We start from the raw sequence: 18,871 nt of genomic DNA, 5'->3' as shown, positions 1-18,871 counted from the left end.
GTTCGTTGAACTCTAGTTCCTCTTGTTTTCAGCTGCAAGGTTTTTACTGATTTCGAACACATCAGATGACTTTTCTGCTATGACTTTCTGGAAGTGTTCTACATTTGTGTGGAGCTGCGATACGATTTAATACTAGTACTGTTGAGTAAGCCACTCGTATCTCTCTTCCAGTTGTTCATTTTCGTGCTCTGCCTGTGTACATCTTCTCTTGTAGTTTTTGAGGTCTTTTTGTGCCTGCTTTAGCTTTGTGAAGCACACCTCCATCCTCTCATCTTGATCTTCAGCAACTAAGGCCATATCCTAAAAATAAAGAACATAAAAGAATAAATAAAAAAATGCTTTAAAAATCATACAATTATGCATCTATCCCCTTGCAATATCATGGTAAAATAACGGTAAGTATGCCTTTTTTGTCCTCCACATACATAAAATATTCCTCTACAAGAACTTTGTAGAATCACTAGAGTAGAAGAACAAAATGATTAGCATATGCCATGTTCGAAATGCGAAACTAGCATAAAAATCTGAATGTACTGTTATGCAGTACTAAGATTTGTATGGACAACAGGCTTGTAAACAGGCCTGTAACGTCAAACAGTGAGGCGTAGGCACACTCACTCACTCACGGCCCGTAACCTCAGTGGTCGTAGGGGCTCCCCGACATCCAGTAGCAGTGATCCGTGCCCATCTCGCTCTGTCCTCTGCCCCTCTGATGAGCTGTTCAGTGCTTAGGCCAGTCCATGTCTTGATATTGTCCAGCCACGTCTTCCTTGGCCTATTCGTAGGCAGCCTATTTTTATTTCCCGTAATTCGTAGGGAAAACCATCTTATGAATATCTGCGTAATTCGTAGCGAGGTGACCAAATTTAGCGTAATTGCCATCCTTGATTTTGCGTAATACGTAGGGCGTTCTTCTGACTTCAGCGTAAATCATTGTCGGGACCCCCCATGCAGACCCTCCCGCGGAAGTTTCTGTCCGCACGAAGCCCCCAGCGCCGAGCGCGGAAGAAGGGGCATTTGCCGGACGTTCCGGAAAATATCTCATCGAGTTTAGCACCTATGTTAAAGCCATTAACAGTGTATTTAGACAACAAAATTCCCTTTATTTTGGTGTATAGCATTTGTGTTTTGGTGCAGGGATTTTTGAGGTATCGCCTGAGAAAGTGGCAAGACCAGTTGTTTACCCCTGTTTCGGCGGGGTCAGGTCACGTGACTGAACACGGGCGGGCGGGGCTGTAGAAAAATTCCACAGATGCCTGCGGAATTCCGAGAATTCTTGTCAAACGGTTGCTCACTATAATGTTAGGCGGGGTCCATGAGACGCCCGCCAAATACCGGATCACTGCGCGACACTCAACTGGCTCCATTTCACACCTGGTCCATTTCACACCTGACTCAGTTCAAACACCAGTAAATCAGAAACCACAATTAGTTCAGAGGTGTTTTTTGCAACATAACCCATAGAGATATGAATCATTACACATTCAAAATTTTATTTAGATTAGACAACTGGAAGTGGCATTACGTATTGACCGCCCCTCGTACATAAACAACTCTCAAAGAAAGGTGTTCACTTACTTGCACAACATAGAATACACTGAATACAAAATGTATCCCTGTTTACATAGCTTATGCAGGGACATGATTCACCATACAATGACAAAAGATAAACTTTATTGATGTCCTGATATATACATAAATAATATATATACATGTGTTCACTGATCGATGAAAAGATACGTCTCACCAAATGTTGAGCTGCTTCAAACATCGTCTGTCCGGATCTTACCCTGCAGAACACAACGTTAATATGATTAAAAAAGTGTAAAATTTTACGTGATGTTATAAGCAGAAAGTATATGAAAAGATTTACTTTGTTTGGCCATGGCTTACTTTGGAAAACTGGAACAGCTTCCGCGCTTTCTTAATTGCTGCAATCTCTTCTGCTGTCTTCTCATTCTGTAGGTAACGTCATCACATAGTTATCAAAGTTTGTCCTTTTGATTAAAAGAGACGTCTTCATTAAGATGATGTTTGGTTTTATCTATGTTACGTACAAGTTAAGGTCTTATCTCCCAGCATGGCGGCATACATCAGCTCCTGTGGAACTGGGAAAGATGAAACTCTTTGTATATTCCGGTTTCTTAAATCTTATTCCATACATTTAAGATGTATGGGCCAAGTCTTGGTTATGGTCATCGAGTCTTACTTGAACAGAAATGTGTACACTCGGGAAGAAAAGCCTTAGAAGTTTGGTCCGCGACTTTGTAGCGTAGCCATTTTCACGGATCCGGATCCCATTGAATGCAGGGAGACGCGGGACTAGTGGTGCGTACCTTAACTTATATTCAGGTTCATCGATCAGGTCCGGACTCAGGTTCAACAGTTCAGGTGATCATTGCATCATTGCATGTTATGTACGCTAGAAAGTTTTCTTTTTTGAGGGGGAGGGGGTATGGTGCATATAAAATTGCATGTTAGCATGAACTGAAATGCAATGTGAAAAATACATGCAAATTATATACAGCCAGTGTAAACACGAAATGTTTTTTGTCTTTTACTAGTGTAAATTTCACTGTCTATGGAAAGTTTTAGATGGTTTAGAACAAAAAAGGGAATATAAGTGACAGATAGCTTTTTGCAAGTCCGGACTTGGCTCCTGACATTTAGTTTTTTTTTGACAATTCCAAGTCCGGGCTTTAGGTACGCACCACTACGCGGGACACTTTGGGTAGACTGTCCAGAACGTGCCAAAATGGAGATGTTTGCAGCATATTCAACACGTCAGACCGTTTACGATTCTTTAAATGAGTGTTATAATGTTACAATAATATTGTTTTCGTCATCTATTTTTGAACGTCAATCAACATATGATTTAGAATAATGTGATGTCAGGAAAGGCAGAGTTAGCTTTTCAGCGAAAGCATATTTATTGAACAATAGGCATGATCATAATCCTACCCGGCGTCTGTTGCTTCAAGGTGCACTTCTGTACTTGGTGCATTCTTCATTGTATTCGTTTATTTAAAGTGCCAACTTTAAAAGAAAGATTTTTTTTTATTGCAACATTAATACAAAACATAGTGGTGCCCCCATTCAAGCACACAGGCTTATATTAAAGACACCACTAGACAAAATAACAACACAACGTAGGACAAAAAAGATGAAATGGGTACGGGAACGCCTAATTCTAAAAAGAAACGGACGAATAAACTTATGTTACCAATAGTAAATGATAAGGATAGTCAAAAAGCAATTTTAAAATCGTTTTGTTTCAGATAAATATGATTGAGTTATGGAGAGAATTTGGGAATTTGTATCAGATGTCAGTAAAGCCAATCCTTTAAGTAGCAGATAAACACAACTATCAAATAACGAATTTAAATCTAACATAGGAATATTCAGGTTTTCAAGTCTGTCTAAGAGGAGTGTACGCTATTGAGCATAATTAGGACAGTGAAGCAGATAATGAGGAATGATTTCACCAACCTTTTCCTTCTCTTCCATGTGTTTTCTGCTGTAGCCAGACACACCGGTGCCTCCCAATGGTGCCGCAAATCCGTTAGGCCAAGTCTAGGAGGCTGTGAAGTAGTTTTTCGTTCTCTATAAAAATTTAAAGGAAAAGCGTTTATCCTCAAATAAGGATGTTGTTTTCCATCCAGATTAGTAGAGGTGCATGTGGCTTTAGTTTGGCTCACGTTTAAGTCATTATGTATGAGGTTCAAGCAAAGAAAGTAATGCCATTGGTTTCATAACAGGCTCCAAATTTCATTAAGTTAAAAATTTGGCAGAAGAAATGAAGAGATACATCCTCTTGAGATTGAAATATCCAAATTGTTGGTTCTTTATTTAGCAACGTCTGTGCCACATCTCCACTCATTCGATAACAAGATACGATTTGGCTCTTTTTTGGTGATTGTTTCATTAACATGCATTGGCATAATACCGGTAGTAAGACTTATACCGGTAGATTGAAAATACTGGAACTTAAAGAGATCTACACATGCAACAATAGTTATTTCTGAGCTGTGCACACTTCAGACATCTAGGTGTCCAATACATCATTTACAAAGCATCGATAACAATGCATTCGAAGACAACAAGGCCAAAAGTTTTCAGTATCTTTTTCGGGGTAGGCAGCTCGTCGTGGGACGAACACACTGTCACATTCATTGCCAAATTTATAGATCATAATTGCACATGCTCACGGCACAAGACGAACATGATTCAACAACAATCTTGAATTTCTGTTGCTGACCTACAACTCATGTAAAAGTGTGAAGAACCGTTGCATAATAGCCCGGATCTACGACGGGCAAAATTGAACGTACGCAGCCATTTTCCCGCCATTTTTATATCTACGCTAGCAGTGAAGTGTTACGTCATAGCAGTTGTGACGGACAGAAGTTAAATGAAAATTCTTGACAGTGTACGTCCGTTTTCTCATGATATTTTGTATGCCCATGCAGGTTTATGTTTTATGCATATACTGACAGAAAAGGAAGGAACATCAGAGGATGTATAAATGTACATAGCGGCAGTTAATTGTGCCGTGTTTCTTCCTACCGGTATTTTTTACCCCCTCCCAACCACGCGCCCGTTCGCCGTGTAATTCCGCGGCGTGTTACAATTACAATATCACGCTTTTAGCAGGACAAGAGTGGCAGAAAAGAGTTACACAGAAGAAGTGGCAAGGGTAACCTATAACAGCAACATGTAACTGGAGAAAATTATGCGTTGACAATTTGTCAAATCAGTATGGCTAGAGAAATCGTCGTAAACGTACCGGTATTATGATAATAGATGTTACATACTATTACATGTGAAATCACCTCAATGTTACAGACACTGCTTCATTTCGCTTCCCGAAAGTGTGTTAGTAAATTGTAATATTCATAGAGTATTATAATTCGTGCAGTATGAATTGGCAGTTAAGTCACTACACAGACCCCCTCCCCGCCACAATTATACACCGCTAAACACAATTTAACATTAGACACGTAGTACCCCGTCCGCCAGTTTAGTTATAAGGTCAGAAGGTCATGGGTGCTTTGTTGGGTACAGTAACAAGGTAAAAATCACTGTATCCCGTATTAGCTCTTTTGGTTGGAATTCACATTAAAGGAACAAAATAAAAGACTAACGGGCATCCCTAAAGCTATACATGTGTCACCTAGCACAGGTATCGCTCCTAAATAAACGGAAACTTTTAAATATGTACCCGTTAGTGCCTTATCCGCCATTTTGGTACAATGTCAGACAGTCACAGGTGCTTTTTAGGTGCAGGTACCATGACAGGGTAAACAGCACTACTGGCTCTTTTCTTTCGTGTTCACAGTGGAAATTAAAGAACAACATAAAATGATACGGGCCATCCTTAAAGCTGTACAGGTGTATCTAAGGTGGATATCGTCTCTGTTCTTTAGTAAGTTTACTAATTAGCAGTGGAGTAACAAGGTAACCATGTATACACACGCAGGAGGGAGTTGGCAGCAAACAAATTTAAGCACCGAGATTCAGTTAGCTCAAATACAATTATATAAGTTAGAGTCAAGCTGGCCAACATCTAACGGTTGTACATGTACTGAATAAAAACACCTATAGTGAGTTTTGGATGGTAGGGAGGGAGGTGATTATGTAATACTGCATGAATCAAAGAAGCTTTGCTTTCATAAGTTTCAATGTCATTAAATCTATTCTTGTCATCAATAGAAAAACTTAATGATTGATATCGCAACACAACTCATCCATCCCGGGTGTAACATGAGAGTCCAAGTTTACAACATTGTCTGAAGTTTGCACAGACTCTGTAGAACACCTGTGGCGTGTTTCGGACGGGGGCAGGGGTGGGGTGGTGGCTATGAAGCGCAGCGAGGCACAGACATGTACGCGCGCAGCAAAATATCGTCCCTCGGATAGGACGTTACATGGAGGTCCCGTGTCTGGGGAGAGCCATACCCCGGGCACGTTAAAGAAACCGCCACATGTGCGATGGTGCTGTGTGAGCGGTTCAAAACCTACAGTACCTTGGCCGCACCTGGGGCAATTACTGTCGTATTGAGGTCACCTGAGTGGCGCCGAATGGCAGCTCGCTCCAGACACTTGCGACAGTCGTATTGAGGTCACCTGAGTGGCGCCGAATGGCAGCTCGCTCCAGACACTTGCGACAGTCGTATTGAGGTCACCTGAGTGGCGCCGAATGGCAGCTCGCTCCAGACACTTGCGATTTAGCCCTGCCTATTGTAAGCTCCTCGCAATTCAGCCCCTGGCTGCAAAGAGTGAGTAGTCGGCCCACCCAATAACAATAACAATAACAACAATATTTCACTTAGCTTCAAATTTCTTTGATCAAACTCATCAAACTGATGTCAATCACAAGGTTACCCCCTTACAGGATCCTTAGGAGAGAATTATTGCCCAATGCTGACATTAAGATGCGTTGGGTACGACACTTTAATATTAAACTTTAAGGAACGTTAGGTTGGAAGTTTAGACTCGAGCTAAGAAGGAACCGTATATGAATCCCATGACCTATATACCTGCCGCACAAAACTTACCTGACTTACCTTAAGGTGTTCTTTTGTGAATTTTGCGAAGTTCTGTTGTCCGGAGAAACCGGCAAGAAAAAGAAGCTCCTCTTTTAGTTGTGAAACCGTGCCTGACTTCCGGGTTAGTCGCGTGATGGCGACTCACGGCAGCCTTTGTTATGCTAATCATGAGGCAGGTGTACTGGAGCTGCAGTACCCAAAGCGGCGCCAGACGGCGCTTCATGCGTACAAGCTTCACCACAACGTGCATTGAAATAAAGCCATAATCACTTCATACACGTTCTCAGTGTTGCTACATGTATATTGTGAAAGGAACTGAAACAGTGTACGAAGCGGTATGGGTTAGGGCTCTAGGATTTCCGATTGCCGTGTTGCCATGCCAAAGGGCAAAAAGTCATTTTTCCAGATTCAACCCAGAATAATTTTCAAATGTACAATGAACTGAACAATGAGAAGAAATGAATATATAAGATTGTAATGTACGTAATGTTGATCTTAGCTTCAGACACTGAATACAATAGTTCGTTTAGGATTGAAGCCTTTATCATTAATTGTTCTTTAAAGTGAGTGTCACTGCGTACACCTTACGGACCCACGTAAATGTTTCGCAAAAAAGCATCAGCCCTTCCCATGTCCTCGCGCAGCTCTTTATGTGCGCCGTACTAAAGCGGGATGAAAGGCATGAAAGACATACTGCTTTAAAAATGATTTATTTGGGACCATTTTAGACCAAAATGTATATCTTAATAATTAAGCTATTTTCCATAGTATTAGGATCAAATGACCATGCTTTGAGGTGCCTAGGACATATATAGATAGGACTCCATTTACACTTTTTTTTACGTTTACACACACAGTCATGTGGTTGGAGAGAGCTTCATACGTTTGTTGTTCACTAAATGCTGCATTGTACTTTACTTCGATCGTTGTTGTGACGTCTTGCTTGAGTGTGTAACGCTGGTTCACCTTTATCCGAGGGTAACCTATATTAGTTGTTTGTAAGAAAAAACTTATTTAGGGATATGAAGTTGACGGACGGTGGTTTCAAATCGGAGCATTGTCAAAATATTGCAAATTTGAAACCGCTGTCAGCAGACTTAATACTCCTAAATGTGCTGTTTTTAAAGACAACGGATAAAGGTCACCCTATGGATAAATGTGAACTAGCGTTACCGAAAAGGAAAACATGTTTTAATCAGTTAATGCCATTATATCTTAACTAATTATAAAATCTTTGAACGCACAAATATTCACCTGTCCTTCTTTGAATGTTTTCGGCAGTAGTTTTCATGTGTTACAGATCCTTACCGGTTTCTTTCTTTTCTAGGAGACACAGACAACAGCGACTACGACTGCCCAGACCCTGAGGACAGAAAACTATCTGCATATATATTTCTTGAGATTATGTTTTGGATCATTTTTGATGAGGACCTTCAAATAAAGAATTTGTAAAGTCTCTGACGTCCGATGATTTCTGTGTTTATGTGTTTTTTTTTTATACCAAGTTTTGATGTAAAAAAATCTATAGTGGGAGCCGCCACTACTACTCTTTGATATGTACATGAAAACATCTATATTTTTGTTAAATAGTGGTCCCCATTGTCGCCGATTTATTCAAAAGGGAGTAAGGATCGACACACTTAATTTTTCCACACTGCTCAGTACTTGGTGTATACCTTTATTTTCACTCCGCGTACCTTGGGTTCAATAATTTCAGCAACACTTGAGTTGCAAGTGAAATTCACATGATAAAGGTATATTAATATTGGATTGTTTGGTGTGGGAGACCGTGGCATCTCCGTTATTTTGTTCAGACCTTCCTAGTGAAATTAGCAACAGTTACAAACCTCGAACCACCATAGATAGTACTAGTTTAGACAAGAAAGACAAGTTTGACGTCAGCAAGTCTACCAAGATTCCATGCACCTTGCGAGTAAAAACTGAAGAAAAACTCGAATTACATGAAAAATAAGCCTGCATGCATGACACTTTCAGGTAACTTGTTTATTCTGTTTTATCGTTGGATCATGGAGGTTAATAGACCCACTGCATGGCTTCACACACACACACACACACAAACTCACACACACAGTGACACACACACACACACACCCACACATACGGAATTCTACTTCCTGTCAATGTGCAAGTCTTTTGGCCTTCTCTTCCTGTCACATTCCAATCCTGCCACTCTACTTTATTCCTACGACTTCGATCATAACTACGAACACAAGGCCAGCGATATCACAAGTTCTTAGAAATAAGTCACACTGCACAAATAATACTCAACGTTTTCATGACTTTTATTTGTCAACCCAGTGTTTATTTTTTGGTCATCACTGGAAACGCCGGTCTTCCGTTGATCCGGTAGGCTGCCATGCCGGGTACAGGGGTCAGCGTCGCATCAGGGCGTCTGAAAATAAGCATACAATCAGATATTTCAGCATTGCCTTTGAAATTTCAGTAATTTTCAGCCATAAATTGTTGGATTTTAGAGGGTCTCTGAGGGGGATCCCAGACCGTCATAACGAAAAATACATGGAGGGTTTTTAACAAGAAGGCTGTTCATAGTTGTACATATCTTTCACACATACAAAGTATTTGGCCGACTCCATCTTCCGGCCTCTGCCTGGTTTTCTTGTGCAATGACCCTTATGTATATTTACAGTACATGGTAAAAAAAAAGCAAAACGTGAGATTTCTTACCTTCTTGCTCCTCTGGATCCCGTACCTCCTGTGCACGTGCGTCAAGCTGCTCATCCACGTCATCCAACAGGTCTTTCAGGATTTCCATGAGGGACCTCGTTTCTTTCTCGTACCCCGGCAGCTCTTCATTTTCCAGCTTAGATCGACGGCGCCTAGCAAACACTATGAAGCCCTCCGAGTGGTCAATAAGCACTGCGGTGAAAACCATCGTCACAAGCAGCATACAGACGAACAGCCTCATGGTGTTGACTCACCTGAGGTAAAAGGAAACAGTCAACTTTATAGTTGGATATTTTCAATCGCATATAGAGATTTTGATTTGAATTATTCTGCTGTATAGAGAGATACAGCCAGGGCTACCCAACTAGCCGGAGGCTATTTCAACAGCTAGCTTTGGTGACAATACAATATATAACAACAGCATTACGTTAACCGATACATGAGGTTTGTTCTTACGGATATCATTTGACTACAGAGGCGATCTGTGTTTACAAACTAGACTCGCAGTTGTACGACCTGCGTTACTCTATGAAAGCAGTCGTTACTACTAGTATCTATGATTTTCTGAGTCTATGATACAAGTAATATTACAAGGTTATAACTGATATATAAGGATACTTGGAGAGATTACCACGTAAAACGCTTTAATACAGATCGTTCAGTAAAAACAGTGTTTGTTAAGGTGAAACTGAGTACCACATATAGAGACGGGGGCAAAAATTTATACTTCTCACACCAAAATTATGCAAATGCACAAATTGGATGCTGTTCATTGATTGGTTGTGCAGTAGTAGTCTTACAATAGTAGTTGTCTGTTAATTGATCTGTTTTTGTAGATTCGTTCTTCGGAAACGGTCGATTGCTGTTTTTTTCTGTGTTTATTTTGTAGGGAATAAATATGAGACAATTTACAAGCAACAAAAACCTAGACTATTAGGTAAAATCGAAGTATCTCCATGTATACACATATCGGTTGTTCACCGTTATCCACGTACATGGTAACTTATATCCGGTGTTGTTAGAAGCTGTATTGTATGAGCAAAATACCAATCTGCTACATGAGCAAAACACCAATCAGGCAACAAAAGCCCAGACTAAGGCAAATTTGAAGTATCTCCATGTAACAATACACGTATACCTTTAAACCATATATTGGATCGTTTGGAATAGGGAGTGCCATCATAGCGGACACAACTGCATGGAAAGAAGTTAAGTGCACGGTTTGACTCCGACCGCAAGGGGCCAACGGATATCGACAATAACAGGGGAATCTGTACAAAAAAGAAGGGACGAAACAGTTCGACCAAGACAGGAGTGTTGGCCCGAGTTGACCAGGATTTCGGCCAAATTGATCAAGGTTTGGACCGAATTGATCTGGCTGAGTTGGTAATGGTCAGATAAAACAAACTTTTGACGTTTTTGCGTCGGCCTTTGACAACAGAAGTCTTATGACACTTAAATATTGATAAGAAACCTTTATTAGTAACTTTTTGTGTGAAATATTTAGGTATTATGTGAATTCTTCGTTTTAGCCAAAAAACATCAATTCATTATGTCATAATTACGTCAAATTAGGTCATTATGGTCATTATGTGATACAAATTTCAGGAAGTATAAAACTTGACGAGCATATTACCCCCTGCAAATTTGGTACAGTAAGCCGTTTTGAAAATACGAAGGGGGAGCCCCCCACCCCCAGTCCAGGGAATACCAAAAAAACAGTTACTGTAAGACAAGTATGCTGCTCCCAAGAGAAAGACACTTTACACCTAATTAAGTGATCACGAGACAGGTAAAAATGAAACAAATTGCTCAGACCTCTCCCACCGGCAAAGCTACCGTCGTAACAAAGGTTCTTTCATGATTGGCTCATTTAGCTCATTACCTTGGGTATCGTCAATTCGGCAGATTCCAATCTAATGACGCTAGATGGCTCGTTTTGATATGAATGGTTATCCTGTCCATCTGTGTAATTGACAGGGCCAGGGGAATATCGACAATTACAGTGGAATCCGCACAAAAAAAGAAGGGACAAAATAGGATGACCAAGACAGGAGTGTTGGCCCGAGTTGACCAGGATTTGGGCCAAGTTGACAGGTGTTTAGTGGATATGGTTAACAGTTTAAGGCAGTTACTTTAAGACAAGTATGTTGTTCTCAAGAGAAAAACACTTAACACCCACTTAATTACTCCACAGGTGAAAATGAAACGAATAATTGCTCAGACCTCTCCCAACCCTACGGCAATGCTACCGTCGTAACAAAGGGAACCTTTCATAATTTGCTCGTTATTACCACGGGTATCGTCAATCAGTAGATTCCAATCTAATGACGCTGGATGGTTTGTTTAGATTGCAATGGTTATCCTGTCCATCTGTGCAATTTTTACTCCTCAATGCTACAAATTTCTGACTAGCTACTTGAGTTAACGTTGCCTGAACGGGGTAACCAGTAAAATTTGATTTCAGAAAGTTATTTCAGCAGGTCAAATCACTTGATTACAAAGTTACTCTCCCGCACAACTACCAAATCATGATTTTTGATAGGAGGGCAAGCAGCGATACCAAGTCACGAAAGGTGTATTTTGCATACCATAGATGAACAACGTCGGCCCAACTTGTGTATTACTCCAAAAAGTAATGTCGAATTCGCTACGTATCATACATTTGTGCATTATTTTCAGGTGCATTTGTCTATTTCAAAAGATATTAGCGTCATTTTTGAAGTGTCGTATGCCAAAAGTTGCAATTTCAATTCCTGTAGGCGCACACACACATACACACATAGAGAGAGAGAGGGAGAGAGAGAGAGAGAGAGAGAGAGAGAGGGAGAGAGATCTATAAACTTATATTATCTTTAACAATAGAGGCTGTATTGTATGAGCAAAACACCAATCTGCTGTATGAGCAAAACACCAATCTGCTGTATGAGCAAACACCAATCAGGTAACAAAAGCCCAGACTAACTAAAGGTATACGTAAATTTGAAGTATCTCCATGTATACACGTATACCTTTAAACCATATATTGGATCGTTTGGGGTAGTACCGTCATAGCGGACACAACTGCATGGAAAGAAGTTAAGTGCACGGTTTGACTTCGACTGCAAGGGACCAACGGATATCGACAATAACAGGGGAATCTGTACAAAAAGAAGGGACGAAATAGTTCGACCAAGACAGGAGTGTTGGCCCGAGTTGACCAGGATTTGTTCCAAGTAAGTTGATCAAGGTTTTGGCCGACTTGACCTGGCTGAGTTGGTAATGGTCAGATAAAACAAACTTTAGGACAGCTACTGTAAGACAAGTATGCTGCTCCCAAGAGAAAGACACTTAACACCCAATTAACTGATCACAAGACAGGTAAAATGAAACAAATTATTCGGACCTCTCCCACCGGCAATGCTACCGTCGTAATACCCCCCTCACATGTAGCGAAAATCGATCGGACGACGAGTGTGTGAGCTCTAAATAACGAGGCGGCATGACCCTGACGGGAAGGGAGGGAACTCTGCCATTTCTTCGTCGGTATCAGAGTCATGCCTCCTCGTACTTCAGAGCTCGCAGACTCGTTGTCCGATCAATTTTTGCCACATGTGAGGGGGGATAACAACGGAAACCTTTTACAATTGTTATTGTTATTGGGTGGGCCGACTACTCACTCTTGGGAGCCAGGGGCTGACTTGTTAGTTTACAATAGGCGGGGCTAAATCGCAAGGGTCTGCCATTTGGCGCCACTCAGGTGACTTCAATAGTACGACAGTAACTGCCCCATGTGCGGCAATAGGACTGTCGGGTGTGAACCACTCACATCGGGAAGGACTCTTTTCGATAAGGCCACAGCAAGTAAATGTTACGGATGACATCAGCGCGCGCATTAATTTTCGCCTGATTTCAGAAAAAAAAACAAGAATTTTTTTTCTTCTGCAGGGATGTTCAACATGACGATAAAGTACCAAAATGAGCAAATGTATTTTGTTGTAGCCTAATAATCGTACTTGTAGAATTGACACTTGCGAGGTACCCAGGACTGTAGTTGTAGAAATGAAACTTATTGGATAGTTGTAAAAGTGACACCAATATGGAAGCCATGAGTGTGTTTACCAACTTTGTTGGTGATGCCAGTCTACCTCACTAGTGTCACTTTTACCACACCAGTACGTGCTACATGTTTTAAATACAGGAATGAATGCCTTGTTGGCTCTGATACTATGTTTTGTCCCTTTAATTCTTTTGACAAGAGTCATCACAACTTAATGGTGCCTATTTTTGAAAATGTAGCCATCTTGTTTGTTTTTTTCACCTATCTTTTTTTTCACCCTATCGCACTACTTTTTCAGTCTGCAGAGGATGTCATCCATGAAATTTACTTGCTGTGGCCTAAGTTCAGTGGGTTCTTTGACTTGTTCGGCTCTCCTCAAACACGGGACTTCCATATAACGTCCTATCCGAGGGACGGCCCTTACAAAAGCCAGGTAGATAACTATCGAGGCCTGGACCCGGGCCCGAAATGTCCTGAACCTGTGACCAAAGTGTCCTCAGCCTGAGGTCGAATTGTCCTGACTCCTGAACTTGGGACCGAAATGTCCGGACCGAAGTGTACATGTGCCGAACTGTCCTGATGTCTTTCTATTGTTCAGACAGTTCACTGATGGTGCGGTTTCAGAGGCACCGGGTGCGTAAGATGTGCCTAACATACAATGAGATAGTTCATAGAACAATTAATGGCTCGAAGTGGACATTTTAAGACATCCTGTCTACCTGATTGCAACTGGACAATATTTTGCAAAGAATGTTATTTCTACATCTATCATAATATCTTTCCCACAATTGATATGACAACAAAAACGAAATTTCTTAAAACACGGACAGCTAGCACCACATGGGCCCGGGACCATCTATATATTTTCTACTAAAATGGTTTTGCATATCCATATAAATTTTTTCCTAGTTATTAAGCAATTCTTAACAAAAAGTACAAAAAGAAATGGCCAGCAAAAGTGTATTACGAGCCGAAAAAAGATCAAATAGGCCTCAGAGAGGCTATAACATCTGCATCTTGATTCAAATTCACTGTGATAGTTTCATCTCACGTAGCTATAGCATATTAACAGTTATCGGCTTATTTGTACCGTGATTGACGATATTTAGCATTTTCAGTCAATTTGTCGACGATGTTTGACAATTTTTCGTGCAATCTTCCGGCATTGGTGACTTTTCGTCGTGCAGATAAGCGAAGTCACTAAAAATTGAGGGATAGGAGCCTTGGGATTTTGTGCTTCCGTACAAATGACCGAATTGTGCGTTTATCCGACATATTTGATGATAAATCACTTTTACTACAACAAAAGCTTCAAGTAAGTCTAAAAATCATGTCTATTGATATTGGCTCACTATCATCCTGAACTTAACAACAATATATATCTGCATGTGATGTTAATCCATTGGCTTTAGCCATGATAAACATCGTGGTTTGCCATGATTGACACATCCAAATTTTGCTGCGCTGTAGACATGTTCCTCTGCCCTATAGACTTGTCAACGTTGTCTGCAGCTTGACATTCTCATTTACCACCATCTAAGAAGTCACTTTGCTCAGCTCAATATGGTTGGCTTCCTGGAACGCTTCAAGCGCTGCACTGAACTCGGACCAAGTAGAAAATTCAGCGCCCATATTCAGCGCTATGTTGGCTTGGACGAGAGACGGATCAGAAACTGGCGAATAATGGCGGGAAAGTCTTGTGACAAGCTCTTATTGGCTGGCATCCCGGGCTGCCGGCTGTCAATAGCCTGCCCTCAAATGGTTCTTAGTCTATTGACACACTGGGTGTAGCACACTGAGAGCAACAGAAAGTTGTAAGGGGCATATCAGCTTTATCATGTAGAAGGAATGATATTAAAGGCACAACTGCAACATGCAGAGACTATATATAGTCACAATACTTGCATAACACCACATAAAAAACAAGTAACTGTGAGTACTAGTAACATACTCTTTGACGTAATTATGGTTTATGTCGATTGTGTTGTTTTCTGTGGTGTGGCGTTTATATCGCATGCGGATAATATCGATATCGCATTGACTTATACAAAAAAAACGTACTTGAAAGCTGTCAAATTTAAAGCACAATCCTGTACGCATCAGCAGCAAAGTCAGCGTCTCAAAAGAACGACACCAAATGAAAACAATCACACAGATTCCCATATGGATACCTAAGACGCACACCATTGTAAAATGTTGCCTGTGACGACGTGCACAAAACGATCAGAGAATTTCGAGAATCAACATCTGCTTGGCATTATCTATTACCACAAGGCCTAACCCGCGGAAATAATGCAAATCTGGACTTCTAAGGACGTAGGGGTAATTTCTGAAATTATTACATCGATTATAAGAAAAGCTACCGCGAAGATATAGTGCATTATCACGCAAAAAGAATTGAAGCCCTAATATGACTGATTGCTTACCAGGACACAAAGCCTAACATCTCGTTAGGGATTCCTCTGCACCGACAGATGTCCTACGTTAGAGAACACATAACCCTATACATGCATCTGCTCGGAGATAAGCTAATTTATAAACCACATGGCCTATTGGTTAGCTGTTCCACAATACCAAGGAAATAGGGGTTATTTCTGAAATCATTACATCGATAATAAAAACAGCAAACATGACACAACTTGCCGCTGTGCTACCACTACGGTGTTGCTACTCACCGAGTTTCTTGTCAGGACGTTCGCGGTGAGACAGCTGCAGTCTTCTGGAGATCTTCTTCAACTCTTCTTCTCGGGTCTGGAATCAGAAGTGTGGGAAACGGGATGGGCTGGGCTTTTTTTAAGTATGTGCTATAGCCTATAATTATGACGACATTCCAACTGACGAAAGAAGTTGTCTGCTCATCTGATGATGCAACTTCTCCATTGCTGGCGTGCAAAGCCTCAACCCGGCCCTTTCACGTATACGGAGTTTCAACACAACACCCACCCACGTAGGCACCCCCATTTGATGTTATGAATGGTATCCAGCTCTATGTACTTTAGATGTAGCTTACATTAACAGTGGTTAGCTCGGCTTGATATGATCAACAGTTAAAATCTTCCAACACCTGGCCTGTACTGCCATTGGCGTAGATTATGGGCTGATCCTAGAATGCTTTGGTGACGGCATAAAAGTCATGGCAACCAGTAATTACAGGTGAGGATGATGAGTCGGGCACTTTTGTTCCAATCTTATCATTTCTTTGACAACGCCAATAGTCCATTGGACACACAATTAGCTGAATTCAGTTTGGATTTGACCTTTAACGTTACTATCAATGGGAAGGAAAGAGATCACCACCAAAAATGTGTTCTAAGTACTGGAAAGAAAACTTTTTTGGACATATGTTGTAGTGCCAGAGGCCCTGGGCGTTTCCAACAACAAATCAAACTCCTTAGATGCTACCATACAAAAACAAGACATCACACAAGCGATCAGTCAGCTAAAGAATAAGAAAGCCTCAAGCAGTGACTTGATTCTGAATAATTGATTGATTGATTGATTGAAGACCTTAATTGCATATTTTTGCCACACCGGGCTAAGTACTTAGTGCTTCTCACATCTTCGCAAAACCGCTGATCAAGCTATTCAATTTATTCAATTTACTTCTCTCATCCGGACACTTCCCTCAACAATGGCGAGTAAGCCACATTGTATTTACATGTGGTGACGATGAGTCGGGCACTTTTGTTCCAATGTCATCATTTCTTTGACAACGCCAATAGTCCATTGGACACACAATTAGCTGAATTCAGTTTGGATTTTACCTTTAACGTTACAATCAATGGGAAGGAAAGAGATCACCACCAAAAATGTGTTCTAAGTACTGGAAAGAAAACTTTTTTGGACATATGTTGTAGTGCCAGAGGGCCTGGGCGTTTCCAACAACAAATCAAACTCCTTAGATGCTACCATACAAAAACAAGAAATCACACAAGCGATCAGTCAGCTAAAGAATAAGAAAGCCTCAGGCAGTGACTTGATTCTGAATAATTGATTGATTGATTGATTGAAGACCTTAATTGCATATTTTTGCCACACCGGGCTAAGTACTTAGTGCTTCTCACATCTTCGCAAAACCGCTGATCAAGCTATTCAATTTACTTCTCTCATCTGGACACTTCCCCCAACAATGGCGAGTAAGCCACATTGTTCCACTACATGAAAGTGGGCCCAAAAAGACCGGAACAAAAAATCTGTCTTGTTAAGTTCTTCTGTACTTAACTCCAGGCTTACCAACTATCTATGAAAATAAAATCATTTCCCCAAACCAAGCTGGCTGCGGAAAACGCTTCGGAACGAATGACGACCTCATTGTAATCATAGATATCTAAATATACTCGACACTCTGATATCTTCATATATATATACTAACGCCAATCAACGTCTGTTTGCGTGCTTTGTAGACAAAAGACTACATTTTACTCCAAGCACAAAACCCACTCATGTTTATTTGCTTGTTTATTCTTTATTTAACCAGGGTCAAAGCATGTCGCCTGACGGCGTTTTTGCAGAAAGTGGCACAATTTATTAACCACTACCCCCAAAGAAGAAGTCAAACCCTATAATAGTAAACGTAGGACCTTATAGTAGATTAGAAACTAATACATGTATTATGTACTGAATGACTCTACTCTCATCTCGAGACTGTACGTGCCATCGGGCATGATTTTGCAAATAAACTCTCTCTTTTAATACTATTCACGAATCTTTCGTACCCTATTTCCAATGGTATGTGTATGACAGTCTTTACTCTTTTGATAAGAAAAACAAAATTCTCAAAATCTGTGCACAGGTGTTCTTCCTAACAAACACGGTTGGTAAGAAACCCTTTGAGAGAGGCCAATTAAGCCGATCTGCATTCCTCAATGGGCGCTTCAGGCAACTTAATTATTACTATTCATGAAGCTTTCGTACCCATTAGCGATAGTTTGAGTATGGCAGTTTTTAGTCGTTTGATAAAAAGCAAAATTTTGGACACATCTGAAACGACATCAGCATTGTCAAAATCTTTTAGCTCAGGTTCCAAAGTTACGGGATGTTTCGAAGCTTCAGTGCACAGATGTCATCGGACACAGACAACATCAGACAAACGTCCATTGTTCCACCTGTCAATCACAACTGATAAGAAACCCTTTGAGGGTGGCCAATTAAGAATCCTTTTATTGTGGATTGCACAGGTGTTCTTTCACAGATAATTTGAGAGCGTCTAATTAAGATTCCTTTATTGTTGAGCAGAATTGTTTGAGCATTTTTCAGTACGGCCGCTTTTAGTATTTTGATTTAAAAAAATAATACACCTGAAAAGACTAGTTTAGCATTGTCAAAATCTTTTAGCTCAGGTGCCAAAGTTACAGGATGTTTCGAAGCTTGATTACACAGATGTTCGCATACAGACAACATCAGACAAACCTCCATTGTGAGAGTGGCCAATTAAGATTCCTTTCATTCTTGAGAAGAACTGCTTTGATCATTGGAGGTTTATCTTCTTTTCCAGATTTGTTATTCTCGTGGTTCAGACTATTCCTTTATTCAGATACCCTTTAGCTCTATTTAGGGCTAGTCTACCAGGGTTCGAATG

The 18,871-nt window shown here is 40.7% G+C and overlaps 1 long non-coding RNA gene across 4 annotated transcripts; it reads right to left on the bottom strand.

Moving 5' to 3' along the window:
* Positions 1-274: 274 nt before the first annotated feature.
* On the bottom strand, positions 275-16,388 carry LOC118423262. 4 transcript variants are annotated; one of them, XR_004832006.1, is made up of 7 exons: positions 15,969-16,383; positions 9,255-9,508; positions 6,567-8,961; positions 3,490-3,603; positions 1,894-1,959; positions 619-1,790; positions 275-300 (listed from the first exon to the last, which is right to left on the bottom strand). It is a non-coding gene; the product is annotated as an uncharacterized LOC118423262 (long non-coding RNA). The 4 variants fall into 4 exon arrangements; XR_004832007.1 differs by lacking the exon at positions 275-300 and having other exon boundaries at positions 1,655-1,790; positions 6,558-8,961; XR_004832008.1 differs by lacking the exons at positions 275-300; positions 1,894-1,959 and having other exon boundaries at positions 1,655-1,790.
* Positions 16,389-18,871: the final 2,483 nt, after the last annotated feature.

The sequence above is a fragment of the Branchiostoma floridae genome, chromosome 9 (genome assembly GCF_000003815.2).
Source record: "Branchiostoma floridae strain S238N-H82 chromosome 9, Bfl_VNyyK, whole genome shotgun sequence".
NCBI lineage: Eukaryota > Metazoa > Chordata > Leptocardii > Amphioxiformes > Branchiostomatidae > Branchiostoma > Branchiostoma floridae.
This window is presented reverse-complemented; position numbering and strand designations above follow the sequence as displayed.